Source organism: Pelmatolapia mariae, linkage group LG16_19, assembly GCF_036321145.2.
Source record: "Pelmatolapia mariae isolate MD_Pm_ZW linkage group LG16_19, Pm_UMD_F_2, whole genome shotgun sequence".
NCBI classification, from domain to species: domain Eukaryota; kingdom Metazoa; phylum Chordata; class Actinopteri; order Cichliformes; family Cichlidae; genus Pelmatolapia; species Pelmatolapia mariae.
In genome coordinates, this window is record NC_086241.1 from 21,433,465 (window position 1) to 21,446,700 (window position 13,236).

At 40.9% G+C, this 13,236-nt stretch overlaps 1 protein-coding gene across 5 annotated transcripts in view; it reads right to left on the bottom strand.

Annotated features, from left to right (window-relative positions):
* st6gal2a (ST6 beta-galactosamide alpha-2,6-sialyltranferase 2a) overlaps positions 1-13,236 on the bottom strand; it is a 90,331-nt gene that overhangs the window by 32,055 nt on the left and 45,040 nt on the right. For 3 of the 5 annotated variants that reach the window (XM_063496966.1, XM_063496967.1, XM_063496971.1), the window contains exons 1-2: positions 8,662-8,833; positions 344-422 (exon numbers count right to left, since the gene is read on the bottom strand). The exons of 1 other annotated variant lie outside the window; for it this stretch is intronic. The gene's annotated coding sequence lies outside the window, so the exon portion shown is untranslated. Of the gene's footprint in view, positions 1-343; positions 423-8,661; positions 8,834-13,236 lie in introns of those variants that run through there. One more of the 5 variants, XM_063496968.1, reaches the window with a different exon arrangement.

Sequence of the window (13,236 nt, forward strand, 5' to 3'; positions counted from 1 at the left end):
AAATAATTGGTCAGTTGAGGCAAGTTCCAAAAACTACTGGATCATAAAAGGGCCTCTCACGATAATGTCCCACCAGACTTTTGTATCATTAGTTCACAGACTGTTCAACATTTCCATTCACCTCCTGAAGTACGCATCTGTCTCAACGCAAACAAATATCTGTCTGTAACATCTAGGCATTCGAACCAAACTGTGGCTTAGGGATGAACCAAAACACTACAACTCATTTCCATAAAAACAAAACAGCAAAGTGAACGATGCAAAAACACACCTACTAAACAGCACTGACAAGATCTGAATTATGGGTGAATGTTAGCAAAATGTGACTAGTTAATAGACTTACTGTAGATTTCTAATAATATGAAGTATCATGTCAGTCTCAAGAGCATGCTGTTCCTGTGTTGCCTGGCACCACCATTTTCCTGTGAAAAGAAAACGTAATCATGAGTTACGTGTAAAAACGCGCCCGTTTTTGTGTTGATACAGTGACACAGCCCACAAAACAAATAAGTTACAGACAGGCTCATCAATTATAGGAAATACTGAGAAAGAGACGTCTTTCATCTGGATTCCCACTTGGTGGTAACAGGATCAGACTCATGAGAGATGGCTTCATGCTGCTGTAATATCAGGTCCGGCAAGGTCAGAGCAAAAAGCACCAACTCCATTAAAGACCGATCCCACTGAGGGAGATTAGGTCTGTCCTGTCCCCTTCTATGCTCCTTCAACTACAGCGCTGATTACATCACTTGAGCAAAAATGTCTATTTTTGCAAAGCCATGCTCAGAAACTCATTAATCTTGTTTTGAAGAAGCAGCTACACCTAATAATGGCTAAGAGGTGCAGGGAAGCGGAAGTCTCTCACACACAAAACACACACACACAGACACAAGCACACCTGTCACAGTCCATCTGTTACAGAAAACCCACACCTGATTTTTAGCACAGAGGAAACAACAGAGTCTTCACTCTGCAGAAAGGAGAGAAGAAACCATAATACTGAGACAACACCTGGACACACACATATGTGGACAAGGTCACTGCACTAGCAATTAGCCCCTTTCTATCAGAACTCTGGGAGAGCTGTTTGTGCACGTTGTAATTACCAGAGGAGAGGACGTCTTTTATTTGAGACTAGTGCTACTGACACAGCCAATGCGAAAAAACAAACCTGTGACTTATTCAAAGCAGACATCGGACAAGAGAAAATCATTATTCATCAGCCACCCCACTGGCTGTTTAGAGTCTAAATAGGTGGAAGACTTAAAAAGTTTAAAAATGACACTATATTTAGAGGACTTGGCAATTCATGGTTCCAAAAAAGTGGGGGGAAGAGAAATGAAACTAGTGCTTAGTTTACAAAGTTCTCTTCACTGCAAGAAAATGGCAAATCTGATGAAATTATATGGCTGGAAAGGGTTGACTCATTGTGACCTTCCAACCACATCCTCTTCTGATAAATCACACAGAGCAGTGCTTCTTGATGACAGGCTTTCACGGTGCATAGCGCTCGCTTGAATACAGTCTGCCAGCGGCAAGGTCCTATGAAGGAAATGCAGTTCCACACCTCACATTATGGCCCATAAATACAGCTGGGAGTGCTGACGCGCCCACAGCGGGCGGCCGTTTGACGTGGAAAAAAAAGTAGAGAAAGTCCACTTAAAGCCTCTTTCGCTGTCTGTTGCCCTTCTTGTGTAGGCTGAAAGTACATGGCGATATTTGTAGTACCAGACCGTATCACCTCGCACACTTACTGATGACGGTGATTAGGAAACGAGACAAACAGGCTCAGAAAACTGCTGCCAGTATCGATATTTCTCTGGTCCACACACAGAAAAGGGATCCAGTCTTTAAGTGATGACATGACAAATCCTGCTTCCGGGCCCAAACTACACTGCGTTTAATAAGGCTTTTGTGTTTTTAACATGCTTTGTATCTTGTTCTATTTAATCTCAAAAAGCCCCTAAAAACAGTCAGTGATCACTGTCGGCCTCTCTCGGTTTTTATTACCGCTATTCATTTTAAAGCTCAGTTTTTAAAACCTTACGATGTAACTACAGCCCAGCCCATGCATCAGTATATAAATGACTAACCTCGTATTGTGGATGGATTATCTTACTGGGTGTAAAGTTCGGACTATAGGGTGGTTGGGTGATGACGTTCCAACCAAAGTTTTGCAGGAGAGCGACAGTTTTAAGGGCGACGTGTGGACACGCTGTGTCACGGAGAATGCTTACGAACAGTGCACGCAGTGTGCAACTGTGTTTTGGGACCGAAAGGGGGTATTGTTGGTTGACTTTCTGCCTGTTGGGACCACAACCAATGCTGACAGATAGTGCGAAACACTGGGAAAAACTCAGAAGGGCATTTTAGAATCGCAGAAGAAGAATGCTGAGCAAGGGCGTAAGCATTCTCCACGTCACCGCGCCTCCACGATCGCTGTTTTTCTTTTAAAAAACAGCTGAAAACTAATCTTTTTAGACAGGTATTTGGATGATGCTCTTTCGTATTATGTTGTTTTTGTGCGATATATTTTTAAATTCCCTGTAAAGTACTTTGTAATAGATTCTTTGCTTAAAAAGTTCTATATAAATAAATATTATTTACTTAACTGTGCAGAGACCAAACCCACTAATCTACAGCTCAAGAACCATTTTCAGAGAGCTTAACCTTTTTATAATCTGTCTGAACTCCGGACACTTGCCTCCCCTCACGAACTGAGATTAGAGACTTAAGAGTAAAACTAAGAATGTGACGCCATAATAAGCTGCTTGAATATCCCGTGTCCCTTTTTAAGAAGACACACCATAAGGACTACAGCATCGCACATCGAGATGCACACGAGCTAAGTTTGAATAACGCCTCCTCGGGAATTTTACAATCCTGTGAAGACAGCTAATTACCAAAGACGCCGCTGTGTTCAGAGGGGTCATCCTCCGAGTCCTCACGCACTCCAGCCAGGAGTGAGGGACACAGCTGGGCTTGATGACTCCAGCTCTCCTGCTTTTGAAGCCTGAGCTCAGATAACTGCTGGTCTGGTCGGTTAGTGGGCATCTGAAATTACACCTCCACCTTCCCAGAGTGGCCTGCCCGTCAAGTCCCTCCACTCCTTTGCACTGTATCTCAACATTTACAGTCTGGTGCGGATAAAATTGAAACCCTACCTCTAGCCATCGCCAACAGTAAAATTGCAAGCACGTTAGGAACAATTACAAAGGAGCTCGGGTATCGACTCAAAGCAAAACCTGGAGAATTATTACCTGACTCTGCAGCTCCCCTCAGCTTTGCAGGGCTTTTCGGCCTGTGACATTACTGTTGTGGTTGCTTTTACTCACAAAAAAAAAGAAAAAAAAGCTTTCAAAAGTCACCTTCGAAAACCTATTGAACACCACACAGCAGATGGACACAATCAGAGACTAAAGGCCTCTTTACACTGTTTGATTTTGGACACCTTTGGGTAAGGTGGCAAAAATCTGTGGCCGTCGCTCCAACGCACCAATCAAAGACAGCTGCCCTGTGGCAAAATTCACACCTTCACTAATTTATAACCAGGTTCTGACTGTGTGACTCACACTCCCACCAACATCCAAAAAAAACCAAACCAAAAACATAAAATGATGCCGATTCCCCTTCGAGGTGACTCCATAAGTGGACCATCACATGCAAAAGCAATAGACAGCAACATAAAAGAAAAAATATATATTTCAAAACAAGTTTTGCGTACTTTTATGTGATACTGTAATTTCCACAGATAAGAGCAGCACAAACCAGATGACGCAAGCAGATGATTTGTCTCTGCCCTCATATTCATCAGCTTTATGCTGTTCTTTAATCACACAATCTGATAGTACAAAATGCCACAGACTGAAGCCGAGACCTGTCTCACGTTGTGTGACATGAGTCTTACAAAGGTTGTCTTTACAGTCTAGTACACATACAGATGAAAGCATTGAAACATTCACCAGGTTGATTCTGTTCATCTGGACGTAGAATTTTCAGCATTTACTTACCTGGATGATTAATCATGCATCAAGAGATTCACTAGTAGAGCTCGAACAACGCCGGATTTTGTTTTTAGGACGGATACTGATATCTGTTTTTTTAAAACTCCACTGACATATTTTTTTTCTATCATACACATGAAACAAACAAATTAGCCTAACATTTCTTACGTGCTGCAATTTTTGAGTCCACATTAAAAGATTCTGTGGAAGCAAACAAGTTTCGAAATCAACTTTTCTGACAGTTACAAGTTGTGCAACTAGTTGCACAGTCTTAACTTCTTCCTTTCATTGTTGAAAAACTGTGATAAATCTAACAGCTAGATAGAAACACAAGTGCAAATTAAGGATACATACAAAGGCTGGCATGTCAAGTTAAAAAGTTTGGGTTACTTGTTTTCACTTGGGGCATGTGCTGCTCAGCGAGATTAATGGCTTAGTGAGCTTCTTTGAGCTTAAAGTACCCTAAATCCCCATGGTAACAGGTTATATGTTAAGCATATAACCTGAGGACAGTTTTAGAGTTTTGGTTTAAAATCTAAAATCTGATTTAAATCTATCATTTACAGCACGTTTAAAGTGCTAATCTTTTAAAATCTCTGCTGGGAAAATATGTTTTATATGTGAAACTGGTCAGACCAGACCTTACCAAAACCAGTGCAAAAGTCACACGCCGTGCTTCACTGGAATTAATTTATACTAAACTGAAGATATGTCTTTTACTATGCTGGCAGCTACTAGAAGACAGAAAACACCTGTTTACTCAGTAACATTAATTTGAGTTGATCTGCAAACAAACTAAACCGCTTTCAGCGATCTCATTTATTGGGACAATAAACCTTTAGTGTTCAATAAATCCAGTTTAAAGTTTCAGGGCTTCTAATCTGCAGCCGTTACCTTAGAAAAAAACCAGAGCGCAGAAAGTGCACTCAGCATAACTTGAATTAAAATATTTATTTTACCGCTCTGCGCGTTAAATCACCAGATTATTAATTTTCTGCAGCATTAATTTTGTCTTATTTGCAACTGTGTTGCATTTTACTCAGATACTTTTTCTGTTCTTTGGAGAATTTTAATCACTATTTATTATCACCATCTGATAACGTCTCTGGCTAGACTAGGTGGCACTCACAGGGATCATTTTTTGGTGGAAGAAGAGTCACATTACCTACAAAAATGCCAGTTTTTATGTGAGTGTGCAGAGCTTGAGGCAGAAAGCCCAACTTGACAGAAAAAACTGATAAACACTGTCATGATGCCCATTACCTCCAACTGGGGATTTGGGTTTTGTCGAGCCAGCTAACGCAAAGAAAGCCTGGCTCTGTTGAACTTTGTTCATAGTACAGCCCTCAGGTGATGAAAAACATGCTACTGCAGGTTTAATGCAGTTAAAAAATTAAATCAATATGAACTGGTTTTGAAAAAAAAAAAAGCATTCTGAAAACCTCAATATCAGCAGTACCATCTTATACTTTAATCAATGCAACTATTCCGAGCACCTTCGAGGCTGCAGCGGTGCAATATCCACTTCACAGCCCTGCTCGTGAACAGATCGACTGCTGCACATCTATCTATCTATCTATCTATCTCTTTACAGCCTAATCCAGACTAAAGCTGACCATCTATGACAATGAACCCTTTCTGCCATCTATCTACCTCCACCTTAACTTTACCCCCTGAACGTTACCGCAATGACCTGTGGTTTTGTTTAATATCAGTTTAAGTAATAAACATGAACACAGGACGTCCATTAAAATAACTTTACAGCATTTGAATGAAAACTTCTCTCTCCAGTATGAATCACTTCCCCTCTCAGACGTCCTCTCATCTGATGCTAATAAGAACAGTCAGTCTTTGACTCCAACACTGTTACTGGGTCATAGCCGACTTCAATTATGCATTTCATCTGTTAGCATTTTTTTCACCTCCTAGTATTTTTAGAGTCATATTCATGAATGCACACACACACACACACACAACACTCCCTCCCTTTTGCGAATAAATATATAAATATATATACATATATGTGTGTGTGTGTGTGTGTGCGCATGAGTGTGTAATTAACCTCCAAATCTTCCTTTCAACCTAAGGTGTTTCTTTGCAGTATGAGTGTAAATTCTCACTAGTTTTACAGAACTTCTACACCCTTATCATTTTACATGTTTACCACCTTCATGGCAGAATGCAGCTTTGGGTCACATGACCAGAAAGGTTGAAAAGGAAAGAGATCGTGAGAATCGTGAACACACGATACTGACCTACATGCTTACTATGCTGCAGTTTCAGCGACTTGCTGATTTATATTTACACACATTTTTCCAATGACGACTTTGAGCTGCACTCAGCGTGTCAAAGAACTACATGCTGGTCAATATCTATCAGTTCGATAAAGAAATAAAGAGTCCGTGTGTAAAAATGGCTTGACGTATTTGCTGTGGTGGAGTAAATGTGGTGTATTAGTGTTAGTGTGTGCAAAGAAAGGAGCTCTCCTTAACACCTTTTCCTTGTCTGCACACGCAGAGGGAGGGAGCCCCATTGGAGACAATAAACATCCAGCTGCAGACACAAAGAGGTGCCAGCCAACGCGTGGATGCTATTAGCTAGTTGTGTGTAATAGCAGTAATACAGAAGTTGTGTGACAGTCACAACGCTTTCACACAGCGCGGGTGTAAATCTGTGTGTATCAAGCATTCATTTGCACATTTATAATGCACTGTGAGAGGGGGTAAGAACATCTATGGTTTGAGAAGTAGAACAGAAAGCGATCCTGCGTTTTCGCTCTGGTTTATTTTATCACATATAAATGAATAATTTAACAAAAATAACTTTACCTCTACAGTTAAAACAGTGACCATTACGTTCAACTTTCGTCCTTGTCCTTGTAAACTCCGTGAAGCCTTGAAAACCACAGCGCACATAAATATTCAGCAGCTCTACACACGCGCACACGTAATAACACTTTTCTGATGCAATGTCACTATAACCTGGAGAGGAGCTTTGAATTTCCTTCCCTGAGCTGTTTATGATGCACAGAGAAGGAAAATACAAAAGAACAGACCGGTGCCTTTGATTCCGGCGAACCACGGAGAAGCGCGAGGTTGTGCGTGTGCGCGTGTTCTCACTGTAATGAGTTTAAGTCGACTCCCAAACTCCGCCGTGGTTCTTGAAGGCTGTGTGCGTTTCTTTGGCAGGTTTAATGTGTTACGGTGACATTCAGCTAAAAGTGGCGACAGCTCAGTGATAAAACTTCCTGTTGCTGATATCAAGACAACTGCACTACTTCAAAAGGCATCACGTTCCAAACCCTCCACACGCACAAAAAAGAAAAGGCTTAATTGCTCTTGACACCAGTGTGCGTCTGTGTGTTGTTGGTCCTGTTGTTGTTGTTTTCACTGCTTTCAATCACCTGGTGTTAGTCTGTGAGTGAATGGCTATGTAAAGTAGAATAGGTTAGCTTCTAATTAAAAAAAAAATGGCTACAACTGTGTCACAATGTGTTTAAACACCACTTGCATTTAATCATTAGTTATTATTCATCTCTGGCTCTCTTCACCAGTGTGTGTTCTGTCCTCTTTTCCTCCCATCACCCCCAGTCGGTCTTGGCAGATGTCTCCCCCCTCCCTGAGCCTGGTTGTTCTGCAGTTTCTTCCTGTTACAAGGGAGTTCTTCCTCCCCACTTTCCCCAAGCGCTTCCTCATAGGTGGTTATCTGATTAATGGGAATTCTTTCTGTTTTATTGTAAGCTCTTTACCTTACAATAACGAACATTGAGGCAACTGTTGTTGTGTTTTGGCGCTACATAAATAAAACTGAATTGAAGTGAAGTGAGTTGAGTCGTGAAGGGCAGCAGCAGTGTTTATAAAGGAAAAAGACATTTCAATAAGGAGCACGTGAGCACCAAATCATGACTGCTAAATGTAACTTTTGGTATACAAAGCAGGTTATTTCCACCTTAACTAAAGTGGCACTGATTTCTGTTTGCGTCAAATAAGCGCTATTAATGTAATACTATACAACTGTTTTTAATTTAATTCAATAAATTATTATTTTTCCTTCCAGTTGTCTTAACCTGGAGCTCCTTAGTTAGCCTTGGTTTGCTGTTTTGTGTGGAGGTGCTCCACCATGTGCATCAATAACTGAGCGCTAAGGCAGCCAGAAACCTCTGCATGTTCTTCCCAAGTTGTAGAGCGGAGTGGGGGCCTGGCTTCACAGTGAGCTGTGAATGAAATCAATCCATTGTGGGGCGAAGCAAAAAAAAAGAAAAACACTAAACAGCGCCGGGTAACAGGAGCGCGTCAGAAACGGTGAACTCTGCTGCCTGTGTCAACGATGCCTCTGTTTTTATTAAACAATCTAACCAAACACAGAAGCGCAGACACTAATAAAAATGAGCTGTTAAAATGAGCTTCCTGTGATGGTTATGCTGCTCCGGAGAAGTAACGAAGACAAAGCGCTGTCGGCTACATTCTCATTCGCGTGTTTTTTCTTTTAATTTTAGGGGGTTTTTTTCCATTTAAAATTCTCGGTTTTGCAGCGCTTTAAGCAAACATCGTGCGAACACATCCTCCCCTTGTTCCGCTCCGCGTTCGTGCACAAAGCGCTCTTAATCAGAAAACGCAGAACTGTATCGAAATCCTAGGGAGAGCAAACAAAGCCTTACCTAAATACTGTTACGGGTCCTCAATGGATGCTGCTGCTGCGGCTTTCCGGTGGTTCATTTTGCTCCCGTCCCCCTTGTTGCACAGCGAGCATGCGGCTCGCTTTGGCTCGCCTCTGCTCTCTGGTCACTGTGAAGATATCCACTACTACGCTGAGAGAGCAGAGCGGCTGTGTTGTCTATCACATTGTTGCTGGCCTTTTTTTCCCCTTTTTTTTTTTCTTTTTTTTTGCGTTTTAAAGGGGGCGGGGCCAGCGAGTTTTTTTCCCCTTTGTTAGTGCGCCACGGATAAGGCTTGCTGGCCAGAAGGAAGGAAATAAGGGATAAAGGAAGGAAACTGATATTAAAATTAAGTTTGATTTTGACTGTGAGTTGGATGAGGGGTTATGGTGTGCAAAATGTCAATAAGGCAATAAGGATAATATTGATACAGTGATTCTGAACCTATGCAGTCAGGTTAGCCATTCATACTGAGGCTTGGAAATTCAAAATTTCAACAACAGACTGTTACTGGAAAATATGAAGTTCTTTTCATTGTTATGTTGCAAGTTCATTGCCCGATGAAGGTTTAACTCTTTGTGGCGCTGGAAACATTACTCAGAGATTTTGGTCCATATTGACATGATAGCATCACAGAGTTGATGCAAAATACCGGCTGCAAATCCATGATGCCAATCTCCCATTCCACCACATCCCAACTTTCTCAACCCCGGATTGAGATCCGGTGATTGTGTCAGCCAGATGAATACAAAGAACTCATTGTCGTGTTCAAGAAACCAGTTTGACATCATTAGATGTGTAGACTGTGCTCACAACAGGATGAGCATGGTTAACAGCAATAATGTGGCTGTGGTGTCAGGTGGTGCTATGGCGCCCAAAGTGCGGCAAGAAAAGAAGTAGTTGTCCCCTACCACCACCACCACCACCACCACCAGCCTAAACCACTGATAAAAGACAGGATGGGCCCATGCTTTGAGGTCATATGATGCCAAATTCTGCCCCTATCATCAGAATGTCACAGCAGAAATCTAGACTTTTGAGACAAGGCAATATTTTTCCAGTCTTCTGTTATCAAACTTTTGTGAGCCAGTACAACTTTTAGTCTTAGTTTCTTAACCCACAGGAGTGGCACACACATTAGTTTGCAGCTGCAGTCTGATGCTCAGTTTGAACTTCAGCGGGCCTTCTTGGCCATATCCGTGTGCCTAAGTGCACTGATTTGTTCCCATGTGATTTGATGCCTTGTGATTTGCATTAACCTGCAGTTGAACAGGTATGCCTAATGATGTGGCTGGCAAGTGGATATGTTTTTTCTTCATGTAAGCTGTGGCATTTAAACAATGCTCAGCTGGAACTATCCTACAGGCAGTACTATGGGGCCCAACATCTGCAAAGAAAATATCTCCCACATCATTACACCCCCACCAGTCTGAATTGTTGTAAAGATTTTGGTGATCCTGTGTGAATGGTAGCCTGAGTTTCCTGTTTTCACCTGATGGGAATGGCACCAGGTGTGATTTTCTCTTTCAAGGATCAACAGGCTTTGTGCTCAGAGATGCTCTTCTGTATACCTTGGCTGTAACACGCCAACTTGTCTTCCTATCACCTTGAAGCAGCCTGGCCATTCTCCTCTGACCTCTGGCCCTCCTCCTCTCTGGACATTTTCTCTTTTTCCAAACATTCTCTGTTAAAGCCGAAAGCTGGTTGTGTGGGAAAATCCCAGCAGATCAGTAGTTTCTGAAATACATAGAGCAGCCCATCTGTCACAACAACCATGCCACATTCAAAGTCACCTAAATTACATTTTTCTTCCCCCATTCTGATGCTTGAACCTTGTATTTCAGAAAATCCATATCTACATGCCTAAATGCATTGATTTGATCACATGTGATTTGCAGTAACCTGCAAATGAACAGGTATACCTATTGATGTGGCCAAGAAGTGTGTGTTTTTGTCTTCGGGTAGGATGCGGCTGCCATATGATTGACTAATTAGATATTTGTGTTAAAGAGCAATTGAACAGATGTACCTAATAAAGCGATAATTGAGTTTATGGCCATATGCTCATCAAATTCGATTCGATTAGACACTCTCTCTACTTTTAAGATTTTTTAAGTTAGGACTGGATCATGTGACCCTGAATCCACCCTGCAATAGGTGTGGGCTGCTGGGGGATTCCCATGATGCATTGAGTATTTCTTCTTCAGTCACCTTTCTCACCCACTATGTGTTAATGGACCTCTCTGCACTGAATCACACTTGTTATTAATCTCTGGCTCTCTTACACAGCATGTCCTTTGTCCCAACTTCCTCCTCTCACCCCAGCTGGTTCTGCTGGAGGCTTCTTCCTGTTGAAAGGGAGTTTTTCTTTCCACTGTCACCAAAGTGCTTCCTCATAGGGGGTCATATGACTGTTGGGATTTTCTCTGTATGTATTATTATCAGAGATGGGCGTTACTGTAATCTGATTACTTTTTTCAAGTAACGCGTAAAGTAAGGGATTACTATTGCAAAAAAGGTAATTTGATTACTGTTACTTTCCCGTAAGCACGCTGAGTTACTGAGTTACTAAAACCGTGATTTTTTTGCGAGAGTGTCTCATGACAATGACGTAAGCGAGTGCGACGTTCGTGGCAACAGCTGTGTGCAGATTTACAATGGATAATATAAGGAGTGCGGCAGAGAGTATGACCGTGCAGCGTTTAAAGAGTGGAAGTACTGACCTTACCTTGAGTTTGATTCCGTAAAAAGTGACAAAAACAATAGCGTCCACTCTTCACTGCGTGGGAAGAAAACTTCTTTTTACAGCGAAAAAACCCATAAACTTCCAAGCAAGCACCGACAGTACGCTGCCACGGGAATCCTTCCACTGACCGCTACGACACACCTGCACCAGGGCAAACCTCCGCCTGCCCCACTCCTGCTATATAGGTGAAAATAGAGCAACAGGACCGCTGAGTCTTTGATTTTATTTATTTTCTGCTGTGTTTTACGTGCATTTATTTGAAAGAGTGAGTGTAAACACAAAAAACTATTTTATTTTATTTTATGTGCTGGAATATGCAGAAAATAGGTTTAAATGTTAAACAAATTTCTTCCAGTCAGAGAATGTTGCATATAATTTAATGTTTGCTTCATGCCTAAAGTTAAAAGATTAAAACTAATAAAACTAGTTTCAAAAATACTTTTTCATTTGATTACATTTTATATGATGGATTATGCAGAAAAAATCGAATTGGGCTGAAAGATCTATTGCTTTATTACCTATTCAGGTTGTAAATCTTTTTTTTTTAAAGTAACTGAGTCACTAAGTAACTAATTACTTTTGAAAATAAGTAATCAGTAAAGTAACGGGATTACTTTTGGGGGAAGTAATCAGTAATTTGTTACTGATTACTTTTTTCAAGTAACTTGACCAACACTAATTATCAAAGGGTCTACGTTACGATATAAATCACCTTGAGTTGACTGTTGGGCTGTATTGATAAAACTTAATTGAATTCAAACAGTGATTCTCCCATTTCACTCAGTGCTAGGGGTATCTGGGGAGGAATCAAAGACAAAATCATTACATTTCTTCCTGTATGTTTGTTTATATGTGTATAAATATGCATATAAAGTCTGTTGTTTTACAATAAAGTCATTAATCCTTTTGAGGGAATCTTTTATTTCTTCTCTGGCAAGAGCTATTACTTTAAACAATGACTACTTCCCCAGACTCTACTGATGAACAAAAATAGAGTGTGAAACATTACTCACAAAACACCCACTGTCACACTCCCAACATGAATGCAATTAAACCAAATTAATACAAATCTGGTGCTAGATGTGTTTTTAGTGTTGTTTCTGACATCAGTGAAATGACTTCACTGAACAATAAACAGATGGAGGGCATTGCATAACAGTTCCACAGAATCTAGTTTAAAACCAAACCATGCATCACCACACAGTGATCCAGTTTCAGAGGATCTCAGGACTCTTGCAGCGTCATATGAAAGCAGAAAAACTGCAAATTTCTTCGATAGTGGGCTCTCTAACTGAGAGAACAGCAAGGTAATATGGTGCCTGTGCTGTGGTTAAATGTTGTTTTAAACCACATGATCTCATCATTTATCTGCCAGAAAAGGCTACTTTCCCCTGCTCCCTTATTCAGAAAGGGTCGCTTCAGCATGTACAGCAGCTCTACATGTTTGATTACAGATCGTTCACACTACATATTGTTCCTCATGCAACCTCAAAAGAGATTGGGTCTTGTCCTGGGGCCAAACTGTAAACATTTCACTTTTTAGGCAAACATGTAAGCCACTACGCTGCTGAGCTACTATTTATCAGACAGAATTATTAGTTAGACATATAGAATAATGTGTGTGCATAGCCTCAATTTCCTAATATGCATTATACTTAAAAATGCCCTAATATGATTTACAAATGAGCATTTATTTTGAAGAGCAGCTTATTTTGTAGCTACAGCATCTTATGTTTTTAATAACTAATCCTACTGAGTAATGTGATTTTACACCAAACCCAGAAAAACGTAACTAAACATTTTCAGCAGCAAACCTTTACAACCTCTTTTTT